The sequence below is a fragment of the Ornithorhynchus anatinus genome, chromosome 12, assembly GCF_004115215.2.
Source record: "Ornithorhynchus anatinus isolate Pmale09 chromosome 12, mOrnAna1.pri.v4, whole genome shotgun sequence".
Lineage (NCBI taxonomy): Eukaryota > Metazoa > Chordata > Mammalia > Monotremata > Ornithorhynchidae > Ornithorhynchus > Ornithorhynchus anatinus.
In genome coordinates this window covers 23,157,768-23,169,254 of record NC_041739.1, presented here as the reverse complement: position 1 = coordinate 23,169,254, position 11,487 = coordinate 23,157,768, and the positions used below count along the sequence as shown (strand labels likewise).

General features: G+C 40.8%; 1 non-coding gene across 1 annotated transcript; it reads left to right on the top strand.

The window, feature by feature from the left end:
• Positions 1-4,997: 4,997 nt before the first annotated feature.
• On the top strand, positions 4,998-5,135 carry LOC114815871. The gene has a single exon (XR_003763673.1). It is a non-coding gene; the product is annotated as a small nucleolar RNA SNORA7 (small nucleolar RNA).
• The last annotated feature ends 6,352 nt before the right edge of the window (positions 5,136-11,487 follow it).

Here is an 11,487-nt window from a genome sequence, read left to right as displayed (position 1 = left end):
CTTTTGGGGGGACGTTTTGGGAACTCTTTCTTTGTTGGTCTTTGAAAATTGAATGCTCATCTCTCCATCTGGTTGGTTTTTCCCATTTGCTCAATGCCCTGCTATGCTTCGGGCTAAATTATCAAATGATATTTATTGAGCACTTACTATGCGCAGAGCACGGTATTAAGTGCTTGGGAGAGAAATTACATTGGATCTGTAAAGGCAGCTGCCCAAGTTATTCTCAAGCAAAATTCATCAGCTCCAGGAAGCTGAGGAGTGGAGTTGGGAATCTCTTGCCTGCCCCGAGTTAGAGTCAAGGGAGCCATGATTCTCAGAATGCTCAGCCCTTAGGCAAGCCAGTAACAGCAATTTCTCATTTGTGAACTTATTTAAAGCCATCTTCAGCACTTCAAATATGTTTATTCCACAGTATGTTCTATTATTTAGTTTGACTATTCTATTTGTAAATACTGTTAGATCTGTGTCCCATGTTGTGGATAGGGAATGTCCACTTCTTGTTTTGTGCTTCCCAAGTGCCTAATAGAGTGCATAATTCCAACTTGCTGCTCAATAAATACTACTACATACTACTACTCACATTCCTCAAGACTCTAAGATAGCTGTGGTCAGGGAACGTGTCTCCCATCTCAGTTATAATGTATTCTCACAAGCTCTTAGAAGAGTGCTCTGCACACAGTAGGCGCTCAATAAATATGACTGATTGATTATATTCAGTCTTAAGCGGAAAACCTCAAAGCCTGCCTCTGGCATTAGTCCTCTGTCTTGGCAGTGAGCTGTCAAACCTATACATGTGGCAGGATCATTGATCTTTTGAGTGTCTTCTTTGTGCAAGAAAACCAGCTCCCAAGGAGCCAGTTGGAAATGACTAGCAAATGACTAGAACTCCAAAAATTCTGAAAAATAAATTCCACAAGAATCTAAGGAACCACAAGTTAGAATACTCCCAAAAGATCAAGCATTCAACAGTTTTCCAGGCCTAAAATAAAGGTCTTAGCTCAGGGCTTCAAAATTAAATTCAACCAATGTTCACCAAGATGTGGCAGGAAACGTGTCGATCCTCTTCATGGTGGTAGGGAAAAGAGGAGAGGGCCGAGTCTTAGATTTTATTTCCTTTCCTTCAGCCAGAGCCTTCAAAACTGGGAATATTCATTCATTCATTCAATTGTATTTATTGAGTGTTTACTGTGTGCAGAGCACTGTACTAAGTGCCAGGGAGAGAGTACAACATAATATTTATTTTGTTAATGAGATGTACATTCCCCTGATTCTATTTATTGCTATTGTTTTAATGAGATGCACATCTCCTTGATTCTATTTATTGCTATTGTTTTTGTCTGTCTGTCTCCCCCGATTAGACTGTAAGCCCGTCAATGGGCAGGGACTGTCTCTGTTGCCGAATCGTACATTCCAAGCGCTTAGTACAGTGCTCTGCACATAGTAAACCCTCAATAAATACTATTGAATGAACTATAAACAGACACATTCCCTGCCCACAATGAGCTTACAGTCTAGAGGGGCTAACATCTAAGGCTGTAGGGCATTTTCTTCATACATCTCATGACGTAGAATGCAGTTCTTTCTAGGGTGGTGGCAGAAGGAATTGGGTCATCTGAGGTCCCGGAGTCACATGAAGTGATGACTGAAATGCTCCCTCTTCCTCCCTACATCTATCACCCTGTAGAAGCCAACTGTGTCCTTTGCTGAGTCAGGAAGAGCAAGAAAAACCACCTATGGGTCTTGACATTTCCACTGTGAAGGTTCTGGGCCATGAAAGGGAAGCCTAAGACACTAGGTATGTTGGGAGGCAGTGTGGCCTAGTGAAAGAGCACAAGATGGGAGGATAGAAGACCTGGCTCCTAGATCCAGCTTTGGACTTGCCTACTATAATAATAATATTGGTATTTGTTAAGCGCTTACTATGTGCCGAGCACTGTTCTAAGCGCTGGGGTAGACGCAGGGGAATCAGGTTGTCCCACGTGGGGCTCACAGTCTTAATCCCCATTTTACAGATGAGGTAACTGAGGCACCGAGAAGTTAAGTGACTTGCCCAAAGTCACACAGCTATGTGGCTGAGCAGGGATTCGAACCCATGACCTCTGACTCCAAAGCCCGTGCTCTTTCCACTGAGCCATGCTGCTTCTATGTGACCTTGGGCGTCAGTTAGCTTCTCTTTCCCTTGATTTCCTCATCTACAAAATGGAGATAAAATGGCTATTCTCCTAAATTCATTCATTCAATAGTATTTATTGAGCGCTTACTATGTGCAGAGCACTGTACTAAGCGCTTGGAATGTACAAATCGGTAACAGAGACAGTCCCTGCCCTTTGAGGGCTTACAGTAGACTGTGAACCCCACGAGGGAAGGGGCTATTTCTGGTCTGATTATCTTGTATCTACCTCAGCTCCTGATATTTAGTAAGCGCTCAATAAAATATCATCATATACGCCCACACCCACACACCCACACACACAGAAGCAGGAGAATAAATTTGGGAATAGGACTATAGTTTCCCTCTGATATCTATTCCTTGTTAACGTGTTTGCTGCTCACCTGTTGGTGATGGTTCACATTTATTTAACATCTAGTATTTTTTCTTCTCCATCCTAAATATCAGAGATAATGAAACTTAATTCTGGGAAGTTGCCCAAGAAAGAAAGCCATACTTATGTATTCATTCAATTCATTCATTCAATGGTATTTATTGAGGGCTTACTATGTGCAGAGCACTGTACTAAGCACTTGGAATGTACAGATCGGCAACAGATACAGTCCCTGCCCATTGACGGGTTTATAATCTAATCAGAGGAGACAGACAGGCATGTATGTTGAGAGGGCCCATAATTTCTTTTTAAAGTCCCATATATCAAGACACCATGATGTCTCCAGTAGCAGGAAAGTCAAGGGGGATGAGGGGAGAGAGGGAATGGGTGATTTTACATTCTCTAATGACTAGACTCTCATACGGCTGGGGAACAATAGGACTCTTGGGCCTCCTGGACAGGGTATAATTTTTTTGGGATGGCAAGTTATTTCCCTTTTTTTCCTACGGGCTGGCCTGAGAACTGGTGAAAGTTCAGGAATGGGGCAGGGGAGACTCCTCTTCCCTCTGCCCTAGAGAATTCTGCTCTCCCTAGTAAAAGCTGGTATGTCTGAAATGGGGAGTAAAATAGTTTTGTTTATTTCAATCTTCACCATGTATCAGTGTTTGCTTTCTTTGATATTGATAGTGCTGTAGACAAGAAATGATAGTAAGAAATTTATCTAGGTGGTTAACAATTCTATCAGTTATATATTTGTCATTGTGGAATCAATTCATTTGATTCCTTTTTAGGATATGGAAAGCAGAGAGGTAGCAATTTCAGAGGGCAAGTTAAGTCCATAATTTATAGTGTGATCTTGTCATTCTCCCATGGCATGTACTTTCTTTCATTATATAATCAGACGATGTCTTTACTTTCCACTGTATTGTTCAAGGGTACAGAAAATGAGATTCTGGCATTTACTCCATCCTTGATAGAGTCTCCCACATTGTCAGCACCTCTAGTGTGCTTATGATGATCTTGATTCCAACTGTCACTGAATTTTCTCCTCATTCATTACTAACCCCAATTTACCTTTGATGCACCTGCACCTGGTGCTATTATAAATACATCTGGACGTGAAAGATAATTGTGGGATTGTACATCGTATTCAATTTCCACCGTTCCTGATCTTGGAAAGCTTTCAGTATATCAGGAGAGCTTTACCGTTGAATGTCCAATCTCCTTCGACTGGGGTTAGTGTAACTAGACCTTCCCAAATGTATCACCTGAAAAATGTATAACTAAAAGAAAAGATGATACTAAAGACACGAATAAGCCCAGAAAGAGTTCCCTGATGTTCTTGGGTCAGAGATCGTCTTTACTAATGACTCACTGACAAGGTGTCATATGCACTCTTATCTCGACAACAGCGGTCTCAAAGGCTGACAGTGAATTGACGAGGTGTGTTCGTGTGTTGGAATAATATCCCGTGTAATTAAAATATGGGCACTGATATCATTCCTCCTTGTTTTATTTTAGCTCCTTGTGGGCAGAAGCAACAATACAACTCTGTTATAATGTAGTCTCCCAAGTGCTTAGTACAGTGCTCTGCACTCAGTAAGCTCTCAAAAAATACCATTGATTAATTGACGGATTGATCCATCCTCCTGGGGAAAAACAACCATACAATGGTGCCTGGCCATCCACCCAGTCCCTAAGCAATACATATTTGGTGTACGGACTTTCAGCAACATTGCAAATCCTGATCCTTCTGAGATTTCTGAATCTTTACAAAGGGATATGTTGCCTGGGATATGTTGCCCTGTTCTTTGGAAACTTGGGAGGGGCAGTGTCAATGGAGCAAGGTTGATGAGGTAGTTAGAATCAATCATCAGTCAGTCAATCATTCATTCATTCAATCGTATTTATTGAGGACTTACCGAGTGCAGAGTACTGTACTAAGTTCTTGGGAGAGTACAAAATAATAATAAACCAACACATTCCCTGCCCACAACAAGCTTACACTCTAGAGGGGGAGACAGACATTAATATAAAAAATAAATTACAGATATGTACATAAGTGCAGTGGGGCTAGGATGGGGTGATGAATAAAGGGGACAAGGCAGAGCAAGCCATGTTTCTTTAGTGCTTACTGTGTGCAGGGCACTGTACTAAACACTTGGAAGAGTATAGCACAACAATATATCATATACATTCCCTGTCCACAACAGGCTGACAGTCTAGAACTCCTGCCCTGCTCCTGAAAACAGGGGCATTCCTCCTGCTCAATCTTCCTTGGTTCCTCCCAAGACCTTCCTGTTCAGAAGACCAGGACTTGCTCTCCCTTGGAAGAGTTACTTTTGAAACTCCCTTTTGATAAGGGTCAATCTTATTTGCCAAGAAAATACGAACACTGGCTAACTGAAATTTTCTACGGGCGGTCCTGGCTCCTGGGTGAGCTACTCCTCAAACCCCCTCTCAGGGTCGCATCTGGAGAGTTTCCAGAACTCTGCCAGTCTCGACTTCGGGAGGGAGAGTCAAGCAGAGGCATATCCTTTCCATTCCTACCTTGGGCAGTGGCTAGTAAGTGGAAGGCAATCTGCTACTGGGCTGGGCGGCAATGGCATGGGAGAGAGTAGAGGGTGGAGACTCAGGTTTACTGCACAGAAGGAGGCAAAGGTAAACCAGTAAACCAGTAAAAAGTAAACCAGTAAACTTCTCTGTCCCTGAGTTATCAAATCTGTAAAATGATGATTAAGACTGTGAGCTCCATGTGGGATAGGGGCAGTATCCAACCTGATAAGCTTGTACGTACCCCACTGCTTAGTACAGTGTCTGGCACATACTAAGTGCTTAACAAATACCATTTTAAGAATAATAGACAAGGGAGTTAGTGAAGACTGAGATGAATAATAATAATAATGTTGGTATTTGTTAAGGACAGATCAAGAAGGAAAGAAAGGAAATTCTGGGAACAATAAATGAGTATTATGAGGAAATATTTATGAAGTAGAAGGGAGAAGTTTTTGGACGTGGATATGAAAATAATAATAATAACAATAGTAATTATGGTATTTGTTAAGCGCTTACTATGTGCCAGGCACTGTTCTTAGCACTTGGGTAGATACAGGGTAATTGGGTTGGACACAGTCCCGTCTCACATAGGGCACACAGTCTTAGTTCCCAATTTTCAGATGAGGTAACTGAGACACAGAGAAGTGAAGTGACTTGCCCAAGGTCCACAGCAGCCAAGTGGAAGAACCAGAATTTGAACCCAGGTCCTTCTGACTCCCAGGCTTGTGGACTATCCATTAGGGCATGCTGTTTCTCATGGATATGTTCCAAAAATAAGATGGATGTAAGCACAGGTAGAGTAGTTAAAAGGGAGGCAATACAGAGGGAGAGGTGGGCAGAATGGCAAGGTCACTAGGAAACGGGAAAAGTTCTAGGCATGGATGCACATTCAGATTTTATAAGGACTTCTTAGAGATGCTCCATGAGCTTTCAGCTAACCTCTTAAATGAAATCTGGAGTGAGAGCAAGATGATAAATAATCATAATAATAATTATGGTATTTATTAAGCACTTAGTATGTGCCAGGCACTGTACTAAGCACTGGAATGGATACAGCAAATAAGTTGGACATATTTCCTGTCCCACATAGGGCTCACAGTCTTAATCCCCATTTTACAGATGGTGTAACTGAGGCACAGGGAAGTGAAGTGACTTGCCCAGAGCCACACAGCAGGCAAATGTTGGAGCCGGGATTAGAACCCACGACCTTCTAACTCCCAGGCCCGCACTCTAAACACTATTTATTGAGTGCTTACTCTGCACAAAGCACTGTACTAAGTGCTTGGGAGAGTACAATAAAACAGAGTTGGTAGACACGTTCCCTGCCCACGACGAGTTTACAGTCTACAGGAGTTTACAGCCTAGGAAAGGTTACAGTCTAGCGTGCTCAGTACCACACACTGTAAACAATAGAGACACAATAAAACTATTGATGATGATGATGAGGATGATGAATCTGACTTCAATATAGATCCCTGATTTTTAAAATCAAGATTTGGGTATTGTTAATTTTTAGACTGATGCTATAATCTGATACATGGAGCTACTTTCACAGTACCAACAAGTAGCTGGGATATTGAATGTTTATTTAGCCATTTGCAAATGCTAGAAGGAAAGCCAAGAAACATTTGCCAAGCAGATATTGTTCAGCATTCATCTTTCCATACCTCACAAGCTTCCACTGCTTAGCCATCTCCTTTCACATCAAGAAAAATTGCCCTACCTCAAGAAAATTGTCTCACTGCTCTCCACCACTTTGCATTTTGTATGTCAGCTCTCCTCACCCAGTAATCTTCATCTTACACTATTCATTCTTCCCAAGCTCATCTTTTGACTATGCCTTGCTCGCTATTCTTCCACTTTGAACCCCTTACTCATTCTGTTAAACCATTCTGGGACCTCCTCCCCATCCAATCTTCTCCAGATAGTCTTCCACATTTAATTCATACAGCCCCAAACTGCACAAACCTAATAGCCACACCTAGTACTCCTGCATTTTGTTCTAATCCTCAGCACATCTATGTATCTATTTATGTATGTATGTATCTATGTATCTATATATCTATGTATCTATCATCTCTCCAGTTATTTCTCAGCTATTTAATCCTGCCCTCTGTCTCGCTCCTAATTGGACTATGGGCCCTATATGGTGATCTAATTGCAGTGTATCTACCCCAGTGCTTAGCACGGGGCTTTACAAATATCACAGTGATTGTTATTATTACTGCTGGTTATACTCTTGTATTTCCTCCTGTTTCCATTATTTGTAGGTGGTTTTTTTTTTTTGGGTCTGTTAATTTCCCCCATTAGATTCTAAAATCCCTGAGAGCAGGGAAGGGTATTTTACTATTGTTGGACCCTCCCAAGTACTTACCACGCATTTATCCATTCCTCAGAATGCCTCCACTGAGTTCCTATGTTCCTCCACAACAAACAATAACTCACAGTTGGCTTCAAGGTTAACTACAACTCACCCCACCTTTTATATCTTTGCTTTTCACCTGCTACTCTCCAAACAGCTCTCTTAGTTTTTCCTAAGACAATCATCTAATTGTACCTTACTGTCTCCTCTCTAGCTTCCAGCCTTTTACTCACACTGTTTCCCTGCACTAGAACTCTCCCCAAATCCAACATACCACAACCTTCCCCACGTTCGTAGTCCCACCTCCTCAAACAAGTCTTCCTTGAATAATTCCCAGCATCCCAAGTCTTATAAATCCACTTTTTCTCTACCATGAATGTACTTATTTATATCCACACTCAACACTTGTATATATACATTTATTCAATTGTACATTCAAATTATTTATTATGATTAATCCATTTGCAAATATTTTTATATCTGTTTCTTCCATTAGAGTGTAAGCTTTTTGTGGGGATGGATGGCATTACTTCAGTGTTTTGAACTTCCCAAATGCATTAAATGCTCTTACTCCTCCTCCTCCTCTTAGGCAGTTGGCAGTCAGTACACACTCAACACCATTGTCGGTTGATGTTGCAAGTGAATCAATAAAAACAAAATCCAGAATAAAACACAAAACTTTTAAAATTAAAATATCATTTTGCCCAAATTAAAAATAAAAATGCCAGTAATTATTACCCAAATTATTTTTATTAGCCTCCCCAAATCGATAAAATCCATAAGCTATATAAAAATGTATAATTACCTGTTAGGTGAATGTATAAAGATGGCCCAAGAATCCAAAAAGTAAAGATATTAGGGGGAGTTTAAGGTAGGGAGGAGTGGAGGGTGACACTCCCTGTAGACTCCTATTATCAGCCTAGGCAATAGATTTCTCCCTGTGGACATCAATCAATCAATCGATCATATTTATTGAATGCTGTGTGCAGATCACTGTACTAGGCTCTTGAGAAGTACATTATAACAGAGTTGGTCGACATGTTCCCTGTTCGCAATGAATTTATAGTCTAGAGGGGACATGTGGGGTGACTATAAATCCAGTTGCAAACAAAGACAGAGGTTTGAATAAAATGTGCCATTTGAAGGCAATCATGGTTTATACACAGGACATCATGATAATGGCTGAGGAAAAATAATTCATGTATTACTTCCAGAAAACTGAGAGTTATGAATGCATGTTAGATATAAAGCTGCCTAATGAGAAATGCAGATAACAAAAGTGGGAAGTGAGGAAATCAGTGAGATTAAAACAGAGAAAGGACAGGTCAAAGTTTTAGGACTCTTGTTGAAGGAAGGATGGTGAGGAAAATGTTGGGAATCAAAACTTTAGTTGGAGTCAAAAATGAATGGAGTTATGGGAAGTTTGCAAGTTGTCATGAGACAATGTCATGAGACAGCAGTAACCCCGCTAAAGTGATTTTGAATTCCAATGTTTTTAAATGTGAGTTATAGTCATAGAAATGCTGAGCAATGCTATGTGCCTCTTGGAAATATTGCATTGGAATGATTAAGAGATAATGAACTGAATTAAATGAGGGAAAGGGAAGAAGAAATTGGAAATGGTCATCAATACGAAGGTATGTTATGGTTTAATTCATATGTTTTAACTTTCAGGAGAAAGGAGAATTGCAGTTGGAATTTTTAAGGTTCGTTTCCACACTTGGAAAAATATTGGTAATCTTAGCTAACATAGTGGGAGGAGGGAGGAAAGAGTTCAGGTGAGAAAGCTATGGCAAAGAGAAGCAGTGTGGCTCAGTGGAAAGAGCCCAGGCTTGGGAGTCCGAGGTCATGGGTTTGAATCCTGGCTCTGCCACTTGTCAGCTGTGTGACTGTGGGCAAGTCACTTCACTTCTCTGTGCCTCAGTTACCTCATCTCTAAAATGGGGATTAACTGTGAGCCTCACGTGGGACAACCTGATTAAATTAAATGAAATTAGAAGGGAAGCAGACACTTGTATTGTTAGCAATGCATGGGAAAATGAGCATTAAAGGGAAAGAAAAATTGGGGGATGATAAAATGAAACATACCTAAGAAAACCATACAAAGAGAACACATGCATATGTTATATTGGAGTGGGATGTGGCCAAGAAATTTTGGAAGAGTTGGGGTAAAAAGCTCAGAGATATAGAACTGAGAACTTAAATATACATTTATAGAACATACACATAGTTCAAGAAAAAAAAACCCCAAATATATATGAGAGAAATATTTGGTATCAATATTCTCTGACAAAGAAAGAATACTGAACTGTATGGAATAAAACAGATGGTTGATGAGGTTTTCTGAGGAGGGCAGAGGGAGAATAGAAGCAAATTTTTATTGGGCCAAATGAAAATGATACGTGATATTTTTAAATGAATAAATAGGTGAATAAAATTTTATGGGCCAATTTTCTAATTCTGTTGCAGATACACAAATAAGAAAAAAAAAACTTCTCCTGCCACTGATAGTCAAACCAGATTTGAGTCTCTGGATTCCATTTTGGGCATGATCTACAGGGTGCTCTGCGTGGGCTCTCTGTGTGCAAAAGGTCTGGGTGCTGCTCGCATGTTTTTTTTCAAGTAGGGTTCAGGGCGGTGGGGGAGGAATGTTTACAGATAAGATTGCAGAGAATCCCTCCAAGGCATTCAACCACCACCTCATTGTGTTCAAGCCCTATGCCCAAGTGAGAAATTGAGTGTGGCCAAGTTGGATATGAAAGCCTCCACCACACGCATATGGTGAATGTTGCTGAACCCATGGTTATGACAGCTTAGCCTTTTGCATTTTGTGTATTGTTAATCAGGAGAATGGAAACTAAAGCAGAATGGTAATTTACATACAAAATTAACCCCTCCTCTTCAAAGCCTTATTGAAGGCACATCTCCTCCAAGAGGCCTTCCCCGACTAAGCCCTCCTTTCCTCTCTCCCACTCCCTTCTGGGTTGCCCTGACTTGCCCCCCTTATTCATCCCCTCCTCCCAGCCTCACAACACCATGTACATATCTGTAATGTATTTATTTATGGTAAGGTCTCCCCCCTCTAGACTGTAAGCTTGTTGTGGGTAGGGAATGTGTCTATTTATTACTATATTGTACTCTCCCAAGCACTTAGTACAGTAAATGCTCAATAAATTCGATGGAATGAATGAATGAATGAACTGGGGAAGATTTCTGGAGACAAAAGTTGAAATATGTGTAGAACAACAGTGTTTTGTTAAGAGATGGATAGACCGGTTTCCATTATCTCCTAAGACTAGTTCTCTTCTTTATAACTGAAAGGGCAGTTGACTTAATGATCTAGTTGCCACCAACTAGCTAAGCTTAAATCGCTTGGAATCAGGACTTGAGGAAGACATTGGGAAAATTGTCTGACAATTCTGTATCCCTTTAAGGTTGATAATTTGTGTACTATAAAAGTACTGTGTAGTTCATGGCGTCATGGTTTTCCACAAACTAGTGGAGGACTGAGATCTTCTGTTCTCTTTTGTTAATTAGTTGAACTGGAAGTTTTCATAAAGATTATGGTAAACTCTTTTAGACCTGTAGCCAGAATTTTGGGGACCTGGATGAAACTCTTCATTGGGAAAGTACACTAAATACACTTTTAAGAGAGGGAAGATATATAGTCCTTGAAAAGTCCCAGCAGAGTGGGAGGCAGTGTGACTCTGAGCTCATTATGGGCAGGGAATGTGTGTGTTTATTGGTGTATTGTAATTATAATAATACTACTAATAATAATTATGGCATTTTTTAAGCGGTTACTATGTGTGAGGCACTGTACTAAGTGCTGGGGTGGATACAAGCAAATCGGGTTGGACACGGTCCCTGTCCCACACAGAGCTCATGGTCTTAATCCCATTTTAAAGATGAAGTAACTGAGGCACAGAGAAATGAAATGACCTGCCCAAGGTCACACAACAGACAAGTTGTGTAGCCAGGATTAGAACCCAAGATCTTCTGACTCCCAGGCTTGTGCTCCCTCCA